Genomic DNA, 13,213 nt, shown 5'->3' with positions numbered 1-13,213 from the left:
CTCTCCCAAGTTCTCCTTCCACAGCAACCTCACAGTCCCCATAAAAACCTGGCTAGCTCGGCTATCCCCATCTTTCTCCCCAGGCCTGGTTCCCACTGCTCTGTAAGAAAACATCAGCCTTATGCCCTCAGTCTCTGTCCCCCTTATCCTCTGCCATTTCTGCTTACGTCCCTTTCTCAAATGCTCCCCTCTGTCCATTCAGCTCATCCTCACAGTGACCTGCTCATGTTAGGATTGGGTGACAAGTGAAGTCCACCTCAGTGATGCTTGGTCAGCATACCTAGCACATCTGCTCCCAATGCCTAGACTTGAGGTCAGTAAGGATTTTTCTCCCCAGAAAGCAGAAATCTTTGGGTTATCCTCCATTCCTCTGTCCCAACAAAGGCTGTCCCCTTCTCAGTACAATCTGGGTATTTTTTACCATGTCAAAACCCTACTACTGCAGGAATTGAGAATGCTGATGGTCCATTTGGCCAGACGTGATGCTGCTCTGTAACACATTGCACTCTGAATGTTTTTGGTGCAGGTCTGTTACAGGTAGCAGTTTTCAAACTCTGGTTTGCAAAGCCTGTTGAGAGGTTTGTCTGTGGACAGAAGCCTTCCCACCTACCTTTAAGGGGATCCACAAAAGGACATTTTACCTTCCCTATACGACACTTGCAAATCAGCAAATCAGCCCCTCCACTGCAAAGTAGTAGGGGTCTCAAAACTGGAACAGCATGAAGACTCCAGCACAGGAGGCTGGGGGTGGCTTGGACACGTGGCTGATAAATGGTAGGAGAGACTGCTTCTGAAGCAGCAGGTTGTATGGTTGCCTGATGTATCAGCAACAGCTTTCTATTTCTTCCACGCTTACAAATCCCACCAGGTATCTGGAAACTGACTCACTCCCCTCCTTTTCCCTGTGCCGAGCAATTGTAAAGAACCAAAGATCCAGAAAGTACTTCAAGAAAATTAGAGGGAATCGTGAACAAACACTGACTGGGTTATAAACCGAAAATCTATCGTTCTCCTGAATGACGGATGGTGGAAGGCAATGGACTGAGAACATGTAGGATTAATTTGCCTTTTCTCGAGCAGGTTAAAAATGATTTGTTTAGAAATGTTGCTGCTTGGAGAAGGGAAAAAAAAAAATGTCTTTTTTTTTTGGTGGCACCTTTCGTTTTTGGAAAACCTTAATTCAGGCAGAAAGCAGTAGTAATCTGCCTGCAACACAGCTAGGCCCACACTGCAGACATGCCAGCTTCGTGCCTGCAGGACTGGCTGCAGCACCCCAGCGCTCTGCACCTTTCAGCAGAGAATCTCAGCTCTTCTCCAAACACTGCTGGAGTCGAGTGGTGGAGCATTTGCCAAAGGCAAAATGAGAACAAAAAGCCCTTCTCTGTCCGGCCACTCCCTGCCTGCCTCCCTCCCTAAGTGCACAAAAACAGTAATTCTGTGTGTGAATAAAACATGTTTGTTTGTGTACTTTTGGACAGCGGAGCTGCAGAATTCAGCTAAATACACCCCTGATCTGTGAGAAACGAAGCACCAGTGTTCTCATTTCCCCCCTCAGCCATCCCTTTCGACAAACTTCCCCTTCTGAGCCATCCATTCATTTCCCTGAGGCTACGCTGTTGCTTAAAAGTAATGAAATCTTCAAACAACGGTAGAGTAAACCTGTTTTGAAGAAACAGAGAACAAAAACTGGAATGACCGTGTATCTGTCAAAGCCAAGTAAGTCCAACACCATGAATTTCTTTCCCTGACCTGCCTTTGTCCATTATTCTTTGTCTTAGAGTGAGGTTTTCCAGGGCATTGCTACACTTTGTGAGGCCATGCCTAATTTTTAGATGCTGGGTTGCCATGGGGAATTCACAGCATCCAAGATACAGGGGCCTCAGTTCCCACAACAAGGCATGAGAGCAGCACGCCGTCAAGCAAGAGCCACAAAGTGCAGTTTGCTGAGCCAGCCATGGAAAATGCCAAAAACAGGGGTATGTCTCAGCCTTGTCCCTCCCCAGCACTCAGATGCCATCAGCAGTTTTCAGAAAAGTCCTCTCCCTCCCAAGGCCAGCTAAAAGTTCAGCAGTATCAGCAAAACTGAATTTTGCTGCCCCAAAACTAAGGAACATGCAGAGGTAAGGGGCAGATAAAGTGGCAGTGCTAGTGGAAATTCAGGGTTTGCTGGTCCTGCTTCCGAGGAAGACAAATGGGCAGTTGTCATGGTCCCCAAAACCCAGACTCCTCCCTGGAGAGCAGCAGCAGCATCCATGGCCAGACTTTCCAAGGCTGACAAAGAAGAGAGCGGGGCAGTTTTGCCCTCTCCTTCATCCCACATAGGCTGCTGCCATACATACCTCTGCCTGTGCCTTGTCTTCCTATTCAATATACGGTAATATTACAGCTTGCAGCCAGGTTCCTCTCTTCTAATTATGGCCTGAACAGCTGGGCTGGGGGCTTACAGGGCATGTCCGTACTGTCAAATGCAGAAAGTGACTGATTGTTAGCTCTGCCCAAGCCAGAGAAGTGCAAGCCGGTGCCAGTCCCAGCCCCATGCCACCACTGAGCATGGGACTGCACCTTCCTCGCACATCCAAGGGCAGAGCAGGTCTCCCTACTGCCAGCACAGCTCTGATCCAACACGTAGAAATGCCTCGTAGGACTGGCTCAGGTCCCTCCAGCTTGGTGCCAGCACGGAGCTGGCATGGCACTGACCTTCCCTGCTGACACAGGCATATAAACCCGCGCTGTCCCCTCACCCTTCCTGCCCAGTTTGGCTAACTTTGCTGATGCTGAGCCCCAGACACAGCTCCAAATGACATCTTAAATGCTTTCTTATCGGAGAGGCAGATGACCACAGAGTTCAGCTGCCTCTGTGGCAACTCAGCAGGGGAGCTAAATTTTGAATCCAAACATTTACACCGAAGCTGAGGTAGCTGTGTCCCACCTGGGACATAATCGAGGACTTTCTCAGCATTTCACGATGGATGGCCCACAACAGTGAGATACATTGCTCTGCCTATATATACACAAAGACATTGGTTTGGGTCAATCAGCAACCAGGAAACCTATCATACGGCCGATTTTCAGCCACTGGCCTGAAGTTACATAACAAAAACACAGCATTCATTTAAGCTTTTCCATAATATAGGGGTGTGTGTAGGGAGAAGGGGGGGGGGGAACCAAAAACAAATAAGTTATTCTTGCAGATTTGATGAAAGGTTCATGGGCCAAACAGTTCTGCATGAAACCCAGTAATTTTTACTTCCCTGCTTAAACTTGAAACCAGCCAAATTGCATGTGGTTTGTGCTATTGCTGTGAACAGCTTACATGGCCATACTAAGATCATTAGTAATTAGACTATTACAGCTATACATTAGTTAATAAACAACGTGGATAATCATACAAATGTCATATTTTGGTGCCAGAACTTGACCAATACAAACAAATTCAACAGTGTTTGGCACAACTGAGCATTCTAAGAATTTGTACATAATCTGCTTTTTCGCAAACCTTTTCAGAGGGAGCTATTTACATGGTAAGCATGTTTTTCTTCAAGAGATTATACTCCTTCCAAGTCAATTAACTACATTCCAATGAAAACAGGGAGAATTTTAAATAAATGATACTAGCATGTTCATAAAGAAAGAGAGAGGGAGAATGAGAACACAATGGAAACTCTGAAATTGTGGTCACTTAAATAAAAACCCTTCTGTGCACAGCTGAAAACATTTTCTCTCCTAAAATACTGACATTTTACCATGGGAGAAAGAACAAGAGCATTAATCTTACATGGGTTTTCACTTGTTTTGGTTGTCAGAGTGTCTCTGTTACTGCCTCACGTTATGATTGCCATATTAAAGTCATTAATTACACAATTCAGTGACAGAACAATCGGAAAAAAAAAAAACCAAGAGAAGTCCTCTGTGGAATCAGCACTCAATAAACTGCAGGGTAAAACAGCAAGGATCAGGGTACAGCAAGGATGAGGATAAAGCAACTTTTCCTTGCTGAAGGCAGCACTGACCTTTCCAACATCTTAGTTGAGCAGCTTCTCTTAGCATTAGCTCACAGTACCACCTACCACCTACCATAAAAGATGAAGATGGGGCTCCGCAAGCCCCTGAGGCAAGGTGTTTATAAGGCCATTACCCAGGAACTTTGATGAAGAGGATGTGATCAAAGCAACATGTCAAAAGCAACTTGTAACCCCCCAAAGTCCAGCTCACTTTGATAGCTTCTACTGCTGGTGACCCTGCCCCATGAAGAGCAGCTGCCTCTCGAGTGAAATTCAGCAGGGAGCAGTTCCACTGTAACATGAACTGCTAACAGGCTAAAGGAGGAGAACACAGCAATGCACATACCAGCATCTTCATTACTGAGGAGTGAGAGCACTCAGTTTGAAAGCACTCATTTACTTTTCTGTGCAGTTATATCTGAACAAAAAGGAAGATCCGAACAGCTCAATTCCCTCCCTCTCTGTGCCTCAAATCTACCAGAGGGGAGCCAGGCTGAGCTGGGAACACTGAGTGCTCAGCTCTTATTCAAGTCAGTGCCTTCACATCTCAGTAAATGCCCCATGACATGCGGGCATCCTCTGAAGATAAAGCATTTGTACAAAGCCAGGGCTGTCAGAGTCCTTGAGAAGGGCTATCTCCTGTCTGTCATATGGAGAAAACCACCAGTTATAAAACAGGTCTGGAAATCAACAACCTGTAGTGTGGTCACTGTGTACTCAGAACTCACAGGATGTAATTTTGGTACTTCAAATTCCATACTTGGATGCATTTGTCCAACCCTCCATCTTCAATAGAAACCTATCTGCCTATACCCAAAGGCAGAGCCAGCTCCCACATTCCTCCTCACTTGTCACATCGATAGAGCATAAGTCATATTCAGATGTCAGAAAGAGTCTATCCACACAGAGCTTAAAAATAATAATAAAAAGAATAAAAAGAAAAACAATTTTACAAGTCTGTTGCAGGCTAAGTCCAGCCCACTGCGTTCTACGTTCATCCTGTAAGGAGCCCACACTGAAAAAGGAAAGACTACTGTTGTTGTTATTATTTCTATTCCCTTAACACTACAGATCAGGGCCCCTTTATTTTAGGCACTGTACAAACAAATTACTCAAACAGCCCTTCCCTCGGGTGCTCCCCAAATAGGAGTGCCTAAAATCTTTCATTTGTCTAGACCTCCCACTTCCTACAAGAACATGGGGATTTCTGAATGTGAGAAAATAGTTGAAGTTCGTCTTCAGCGAGCTGAGCACTGGCAAGGTTAGAAAGAAGCCTCCTCTTGGTTCATACATCACACAGTGGTGGAGTTGCTTCTCTGAAGCATGTGGTTCCTGGTTCTAATCTCAGCTGTGGTAACGACCAGCGTGTTCAGCTACTGCATGAGAAAGTTTGCTAATTGTCAGTGTCTGTGCTAGCGTCTGACAGATACAGCAGATGTCATGGCCAATTTTCAATTATGTGCAGAAATGAACTGCATACCCTGGGAGAAAGCAGAGCTTTCAGGATTCCCCCTGCCCCGCCAAATCTTAGGTGTTTCATCTGTGCGCCAATAAGCAGCACTCACATTGAATAACAGATTAATAAAAAGCTCTTCCCAGCTTGAAGCTTTATCAGGGAACTTTAAACACCCTTCCCTCTCTTTCGCACTGACTCTGTTGTCTCCCACAGTCTAAGATGCAGGCAGGAACTCGAGGCCCTGAAGAACAGTGCTCTCTTGACTGCTAACAACTCTAAGAAATGACTATATATAACTGCTGTCTGTCACAGCTGTGCATTTCATAGCCTTACTGCCTGTTCAGTAGACAAATGTCCTCTGTTCTTGCCCAGTTCCCAGACCCAAAGCCACCTTTGGACACAAGAGCTGAACTTCAGCATCTTGGTTCCAAGGACCTTTCCCTAGGCTGCTGTGAGTCTCTCTCCTGGCCAGCTTTAAAGAGATGGCAACCCTTTTCTAGCCAGTTTTTCTTGATCACCACAACAGCAATTAGCTGAACAGTCTTCCCGAATTTCTGCGTTATCCTCTTGTTTTCTAAATCAAATATAACAATGTTTCCCAGAGCTGAAAAATATCCTAGACCAACCTATAATTGCCTTTTGTCTTTGATGCCTACCAGAAGCAAATCTTGACTAATAGGGTTCCTAGCAATTGAATTCTACCTTTTTGTCTGCTTGCTCTCCTGGTGGGCTGCTACAAATGGAGGTTCACTTCCCCTGGCAAATCACACAGCTGTGTGAAGTGTTCTTAGCCTTCTTTCACATCTCTGTCCGCAGAAAGAAGTCCAGCTGAATATCTACAAATTGGCCTGCTGTTAATTTATCTTGGAAAGTCTTATGTGGATATGCCTGGAACCTAAGTTTTCTTGGGTCCTCAGTTCAGATGGGGCCCCTTTTTTTTTCTCTTCTAAATCTCATGTCAAGAGTTCAAGCCAAATATGGATATATCTTATCCTACATCCGGATCTAAATAAAAACTGTGCCACAAATCATATTTCCAAGATTTTTCTCTTCAAGCAACTTGTCTTTTTTTTTCTTTTTTTTTTTTTTTTTCCTGAGGGCACATTCTACCGCGCTATTAGAGCTAGTTTCTATTAGGCTTGTTTATGGAAGGAGGAAAAAATTAATGACAACATCAGAGAGATTCTTTGGTGAGATCCTATTTACAAAGTATGCCCACAAAGTCCTATTTCCCAGAAAGAAAAAAAAAAAAAAAAAGTAGAAACAAATGACAGCAGAATATTTTCTTGCTCACAGTTACTAAGTCTCCCCCTTCTGTCAGTTCTGCTTTTTCTCATGATGACACACGTAACCATTTCTGTCTGTCGGCTTTCTTTTTCTCATGTGTACAGAGGCTGCCTGTGATTGTAGACCCTCCATTTTGCAATTAGAGAACGTCTCAGCCCACATTTCTTACCTTCCGACTAGGCCTCATCTATTTTTTTCCTCCCCTTTCACTGTGCAAGGAGCTTACTATGGAGCAAAGATTTTGCTTCAAGGCAACTAGTAACACCTTGCTATAAACAGCTCGATATCACATGTTATATTCTGTTTGCATCTTCTGAGGCCATAGTTCATCCCTCAGTCATGTGAACGCTCTGCACTGCCAGGTCACGTAGCAGCTGAAGGCATGGTTGTGTGGGCAGGCTGTGAACGGTCGCTGCTGCTAGCTAGATCACACAACAGCGATTTTGTGCCACGAACACGCTGCCAGAAGTGTCCCAGAGTGTCTCATGTGCCTCAGCTCCCCGCTTGCTTTTGTGAACACCAGTGAGACAGAGAGGCTTGGGGCTTGATGCTGGCTTTGTACCTGCTTGGACTGCTCTGACTCTGGCTACCCTGTAATGCCCAGCTATTATGAATCATGACAGTTTCTCCAAGATTGCTTCTCTGCTATTTCCACAGCCCTTCCGTCCCTGACTACTCTTACTCCCTCATCACTAAAACATTTCCTGTAATGTAGCTGCTCAGGCTACATCAAGGGCACTTCTGGTTGCCCGGTATTTCACTGTGTGTAACCTTTTGTATGTACCTCAGAGAAGATGGATCCAGACCTTTCTCAATTCCAGCAGTAGGTTTTTGCCATCCTTCTTAGACAAGTGCTTCAGATCATGCCTGTGCGGACATGTACAGACAGAGCTCAGGTCTTCTCTGCTCTCCAGGATGGCTTCTTGGCTAGGTGTGCTAATGCAGCTATTTGACTTCTGGGTAGAAGTTAGCCTGTACCTGCCCATGAAGATATGCCCTCTGCCAGGTTTTATGATACTCTCAAATACAAGCCTAGAAAAATAAGCTCTACCTTGCATAGTTCTCCTTAGTACCATTTCCAGGACCAACTCCAGAGAAGCAAAAGCATCCTAGGAAAAACCAATATGCTGTATTTCCCAGAGATCCCATCACCTCCATCCTGCTGTGAAAGGAACAAAATTTTCCTTCACGGTATCAACCAGCTTGTTGTGCATAAAAACCTCCGATTCGGGATTTGTCTACTCCAAATGCAGGCTTCCCCCAATGCAGTTGCCAACCGCTGAGCTAGGCTTCCTTTGTAGTCAGCCAGCTGAGGTGCTTTGCAGGGCATGATTCATCCCACCCTCAAGCAGGTACCAAAATTAGGGCAACAAAGTCCTCAGGGGAGCAGCTCTGGTGTAGACACCTACCCCCAGACTTCTAAAGTTCAGTAACATGAATCCCACCTCCAGACACTTTTCAGATGACCCGGTTTATCAACAACTGTCACTTATCTCAGCAAAAAAAAAAAGCAGATGCTCTAATCTGTACTTTCATTTCTCTACTTTTATTGAAAACTCCAGGCTTGTACCACAGAAGTCTGGGAAAGACTATCCTTTCAGATTGCACCAGGGGCTTAATAAGAATGAAAACAGCTTCACAACACATCTGGCTTCCAGTTTGAAAGCTCACCTGGACCTCTGTCATCTGATTTCACACACAGGTGCAGTCCCAAATCAAATATATACTTAATCAAGAACCTTACAGGACTTTGAAGTATATATTTTATAGCATTTCAGCCCAAACTACCTTCTATTTACTTAATATTGCTGTTCAAACAACTCCCGAGACATATATGGAGCTTTATAAACACATAAAGCAGACAGATCGCAGTCCGTGAGTTTTGATTCTAAACAAAACATAGCAGCAAATGAAGACAGACTGCTGTGTGGGGGCTGAGGAAATGGTTACAACCAGCAAGGCTAACTTCATATAGACTTCACATTTAAAAAAAAAAAAAAAAAAAAAGTTTGCACATTTTTCAGTTGATATTTCTGGGCCTGGTATTTTATGCTTGAAAAGCTTCTTCCTGACCTGTCTGGTTTTATTTGCATTGAACCATTTGCTTCATCAGAGTTTCCCAAGAGACTGCAGGATTGTCGTAAAACTCCCCGCCACTCTATTTTAAGCAGGCTATCAATGCACTTGAGTGTTCAGACTATTAGGGGTTGCCTCCACCCCTGCTAACAGGCAGGGAGTACTGACCACAGGCTCCTCTCAGGTCATCTCCTGTGGCGCATTGAGCAGCAGCCTTCCTCGGAAGACCCCACTCTGAGGAGGACAGGAGATGGGAATTGCTTCTCAGCCTGCTGAGCGTCTGCACACAAGACACAGCAATCTGGCACCTCATTAACCGCTTGGGACAGGCACAAAGGAAGCCTGGAGCTGCCTTGCTGGATGCAGCCGAGCCTCAGTGGGCATGCAGGTGTCCGCACCTCTACCTCTCTCTGCACCACCACAGCTTGCACTGACCTAGCACGGGGGAGCACGAGAAGCACTCACACCAAGGCTGTGTCTCTCTCCCTGTAACCCTACAGGCCGATCCCAGACCTCTGGGCAAAATTGGGGATGAGAGGAATGAGATGAGGAAGAGGTCACGCTGCCTCCTGGCCCCAGACCTCTGAACGGATGGGGTGGGTGGCTACAGCCTAGATATGATTGTATGATCTTTTTCAAAGATATATAAGGCAAAAAATATGTTTATTGGCTGCCTGACTAGCAAGGAATGTCTTCTGCCATTTGGGCCCAGTTCGTCTATCTCCTCTCTGCACCTTCAACATTTCCTGATCATCTAACCTCTGTTTTGCACATCTAATTCTATGCTGACACACGCTGCCTGCAACAGCTATTCATCGACGCTAAATTACTACTCTTATTCTCACCCTAATCTGTCACTAATAGTAATTATATGTTACTTCCTATATCACCTTATGCTAAATCCTGAATGTAGGCCCACTAAAACAGTTAGGATTAAATGATACCACACCTATCAGACAGCCTTTGTGTATACATTGCCACACACATGCACGGTAGGGTGACAGTCCCTCTGCTTTCCCCTCTGACCCATCCATGCATGTGTGCCTTTCAGCTGGTGTCCAGCAGTGCCTCTGCTGAAGGACTTAACATGCAGTGGAAGGGGTCCCTCTGACCACCATCCACAGGGCCAAAACACCCACTAGGACTTCTGCGGTCACCACACTTCAGGCAGTCCCACTGATTCTCCTGATGATGGTCAAAGCCTTGTAGTGCCTGCCCACTGCTGCCACCCATAAAACACAGGGATGAAGCTCCTCTGTAGTCCAAGGACTATCGACCACTGGACTTCCACTCAACCTCCCTTTAGGGAGCTTGCAGGGGAGCCACCAAGAGAGCATAAGCTTTTTCCACTCGTTGCAGGAGGGTGAATTTTATCTCTAGTGCTTGCATACTGTAGAGTGGCATAAACTAAATCAAAGTGGAGCTGAGGAAATCAATTAGAGTGGAGTCTCTGCAGGATTTAGACGGTTTGCAGTAAATAAGGCCTGGGACCACACGCTGAATGCTGAGAATGAACCAGTAATAATGAATTGCGACCCAGTCAATGAGGACCATCCGGCCAGCACACTAAAAGGGGACATCATGTCACAGAAAATAGAGCACATGAGCATGTAATTGGAAACCATATCGCACTTGCATACATGCAAGCAGCTGGAATGGACAACACACAAGCAATTCAATTCTTCTTCATAACTTCTGAGTGCTTTACGTCCCAATCTTCACATTTTCTGGTTTCTTAGATTGAAGATACCAATAAAGTGATAGGGCAGAGACTTGTTAACCATCAAAATTACCTTCATCAAAAACTCAGCTCTCAGAAGCAGCTAATGAAACCGCACTCCTAAAGCAATCACAGAGTATTCAAAATAGGCGCATGGGAAGTAGCTCATGGAAATGTACTGGGCTGGAGCACACAAAGTGTGCCTGCATAGCCCCTGGGGAAAGCACAGTTACACGCTGTGTTGCAAGAGAGGCTGTGCTCTGCAGAGAGGTAGCTCAAAAATCAGCACAACTCTGAATTCCTTCATGTGCTGCCATAGTACCTTATTGTGGAAACATATATGGATCTGCAGAAACTAGTTCCTTTGAGGCAGGTGGAATAAAGATATACAGTGCAAGCTTTTAAAGGCTGACAATTGTAGAACATCAATAATTCAAAACCTGTGTATGACTCACACTGCCCAACCCATCCCCCTAAGGTTACTTTTACTTAATATTCACAGAAGGTACATTGTTATTTCTTCTTCAAAAAAGTCATGAATAACTTACCATTCATTACCCAAGCACTTTTTTTTTTTACAACTGACTTTATCGAAAAGAATAAGAAAGCATAGAAAATGTTGATTCCCCAACCTCTTAAAACCTTCCTAGTTTATTGTTATTGAGCATAAAAGTATTATTCAAAAACTTTTAGTTTGCAGAAGATTACAGTTTTGTTTGTTTGTTTAAAGGGCTCAACTTTGTTTTGTATTTGTTTTGTAAGCAATATACACCTCTGTTCCTAAAAATGTAATCCAATGAAAAAAAAAAAAAAAAGAAAGCCAAATACCAGACTAGATGAACATTTGCATTTACCTACAAATTAATATATCAGAAATCATTCTTCAGACTACTAGAAAAACGTGGACTGATAAATTCTGTTACACTCTGCTTGGCAGAAGATGGTAAATTCTCAAGCGTTCCACCTTGGATCATTTTAATCGTTTCAAACCAGGGTGGCTTCCTCTACCCATTATGGGAAGCAGTGATCTCTTACTTACTCTTCCACGGGATGAGGTGGAAACTGTCACCAGTCAGCTGCTGGCTGGCTGCTCGTGAATCATGCATGAATGCGCTGGGAATGGCACCTTTTTAAAAGCAGCATGAGGCTTGTCGCTGGTTACCACAGAAACACAGTGATTTTCCCAAAATTGGTCCACCTGGTTGAGATAGAACACACTTCTAAGAGGTTTTCTTCTGGTTTCAAAACAAGTGATGGAACTAGGTTGGGCTTGGGCATTTTTTTACCATCAGCAGCAGCTAAAATGGACCCCAAAAAAAGTGGCCTTGCCCTTAGCCCCTAGGTGCTTATTCTTATCCCATGCTGCTCACTTCTTCCCATTATCCCATGTGCTTGCAATGTCATGGTGAATCAAACGAGAACATTTATCTTTCCTTTTGGAGGGGGAGACTTACTTGGACCAGTAGCCAATCCAGTTATCTCTATAGCCTTGAAAACCCTCGTGCCAGTGTCTCTGAGAGAGGAGTGCTGTGGGAATTGAAGTAAGCGACGACACATGGCTGTTTCAGCTGCTGGTTTCTGCTAGTGTAAAATGAACATGAAAATAAGCCCTGCCCCACAAGGCATAGTTCTTTGCAAAAATCAGCAGTTGAGTGTCACATCAGTTACAATGCTTGTTTATAAATATTCCCTTTTCCATTTTACTCCAGGTTAGGGCACTAAGCGCCAGTTTCCCCAAGTGTGTTTCTGCTCTGGGAGAGGGGGCCTGCTGTAGCTGCTGCAATGCCAGATGTCACCCAGGCTGACCCGCGTCCTTCACACAGAGCAATGCAGTGAGGAGATGTTGACCAGGGTCCGGGCTGAGTTGACCAGCCCTACCTCCTGGACCCTTTTCTTTTGGAAAGCCTGAAAAGGAGAGGGACCTATGCTCCTCCATGAGGCAGAGAAAAGGCCTACCAAGTTTTCAGCTTGTCCCCTAAGCCAAACACGCACCCTGCTCTAAACCTTCTTCTTCCCCAGTGCTACCCTAACTGAATTTTCCCCTCTTCAGCTCCTGCTGTGCCGTGTCAGTCCTCTACTGACACAACTCCTACGTCAGCCCTTTGGCTCAGAGCAAGCAGAGCTTTCTGCTAGCCGAACAAGAGTTTATTGAGGACAGTGCTGAAGTAGCCCTTTGCTCCTAATTGACTTCAAAACGAAATCTGATCCTCCGGGACATAAACATTCTGCAAAACTCTCTCCTAAAACAGAATAAAGACTGCAATAGAAAAACAGCAGCAAGCATCAACACTAAACTCAGAGACCAACAGACCAAACAAATTTTGTCAATGGCAAAATGCAAGTGGACAGCTCGGGTTTTAGCTCTCCTTTCAGCTGCCTAGAACCAGGCAAATCTTGGAGGTTGCAGAGGTGCTCTACAGCAGCAAAGATGGAGACTTGTCACGTCTGTGGTACCTCAGCAAGTTACATCGAGTAACATGCCACCAACATGTGCCCCCACAGGCTTGGAAATGATTTTCTAAGCAACTGTGACTTTATTTTTTCTCCTACCATCACTAAAACCTGCAAGTACATATAACAGTACCGCTATAAATATAAGGTAAATGTAGCGAAGCAGGCAATTTACAACTCTACTAGCTGCCCCCCTTTTTTTTAAAGTTTATGAGTACATAT

At 44.9% G+C, this 13,213-nt stretch overlaps 1 protein-coding gene across 1 annotated transcript in view; it reads right to left on the bottom strand.

Moving 5' to 3' along the window:
• The window catches only part of KCNE2 (potassium voltage-gated channel subfamily E regulatory subunit 2), a 91,851-nt gene extending 85,574 nt beyond the window's left edge, over positions 1 to 6,277 (bottom strand). Inside the window, exon 1 of the mRNA XM_040545364.1 lies at positions 6,160 to 6,277. The gene's annotated coding sequence lies outside the window, so the exon portion shown is untranslated. The remainder of the gene's footprint in view (positions 1 to 6,159) is intronic.
• Positions 6,278 to 13,213: the final 6,936 nt, after the last annotated feature.

Source organism: Cygnus olor, chromosome 1 (assembly GCF_009769625.2).
Source record: "Cygnus olor isolate bCygOlo1 chromosome 1, bCygOlo1.pri.v2, whole genome shotgun sequence".
In the NCBI taxonomy this organism is placed as follows: Eukaryota; Metazoa; Chordata; class Aves; order Anseriformes; family Anatidae; genus Cygnus; species Cygnus olor.
The sequence above is the reverse complement of the archived record's forward strand: the minus strand, read 5'-3'. Positions and strand labels throughout refer to the sequence as shown.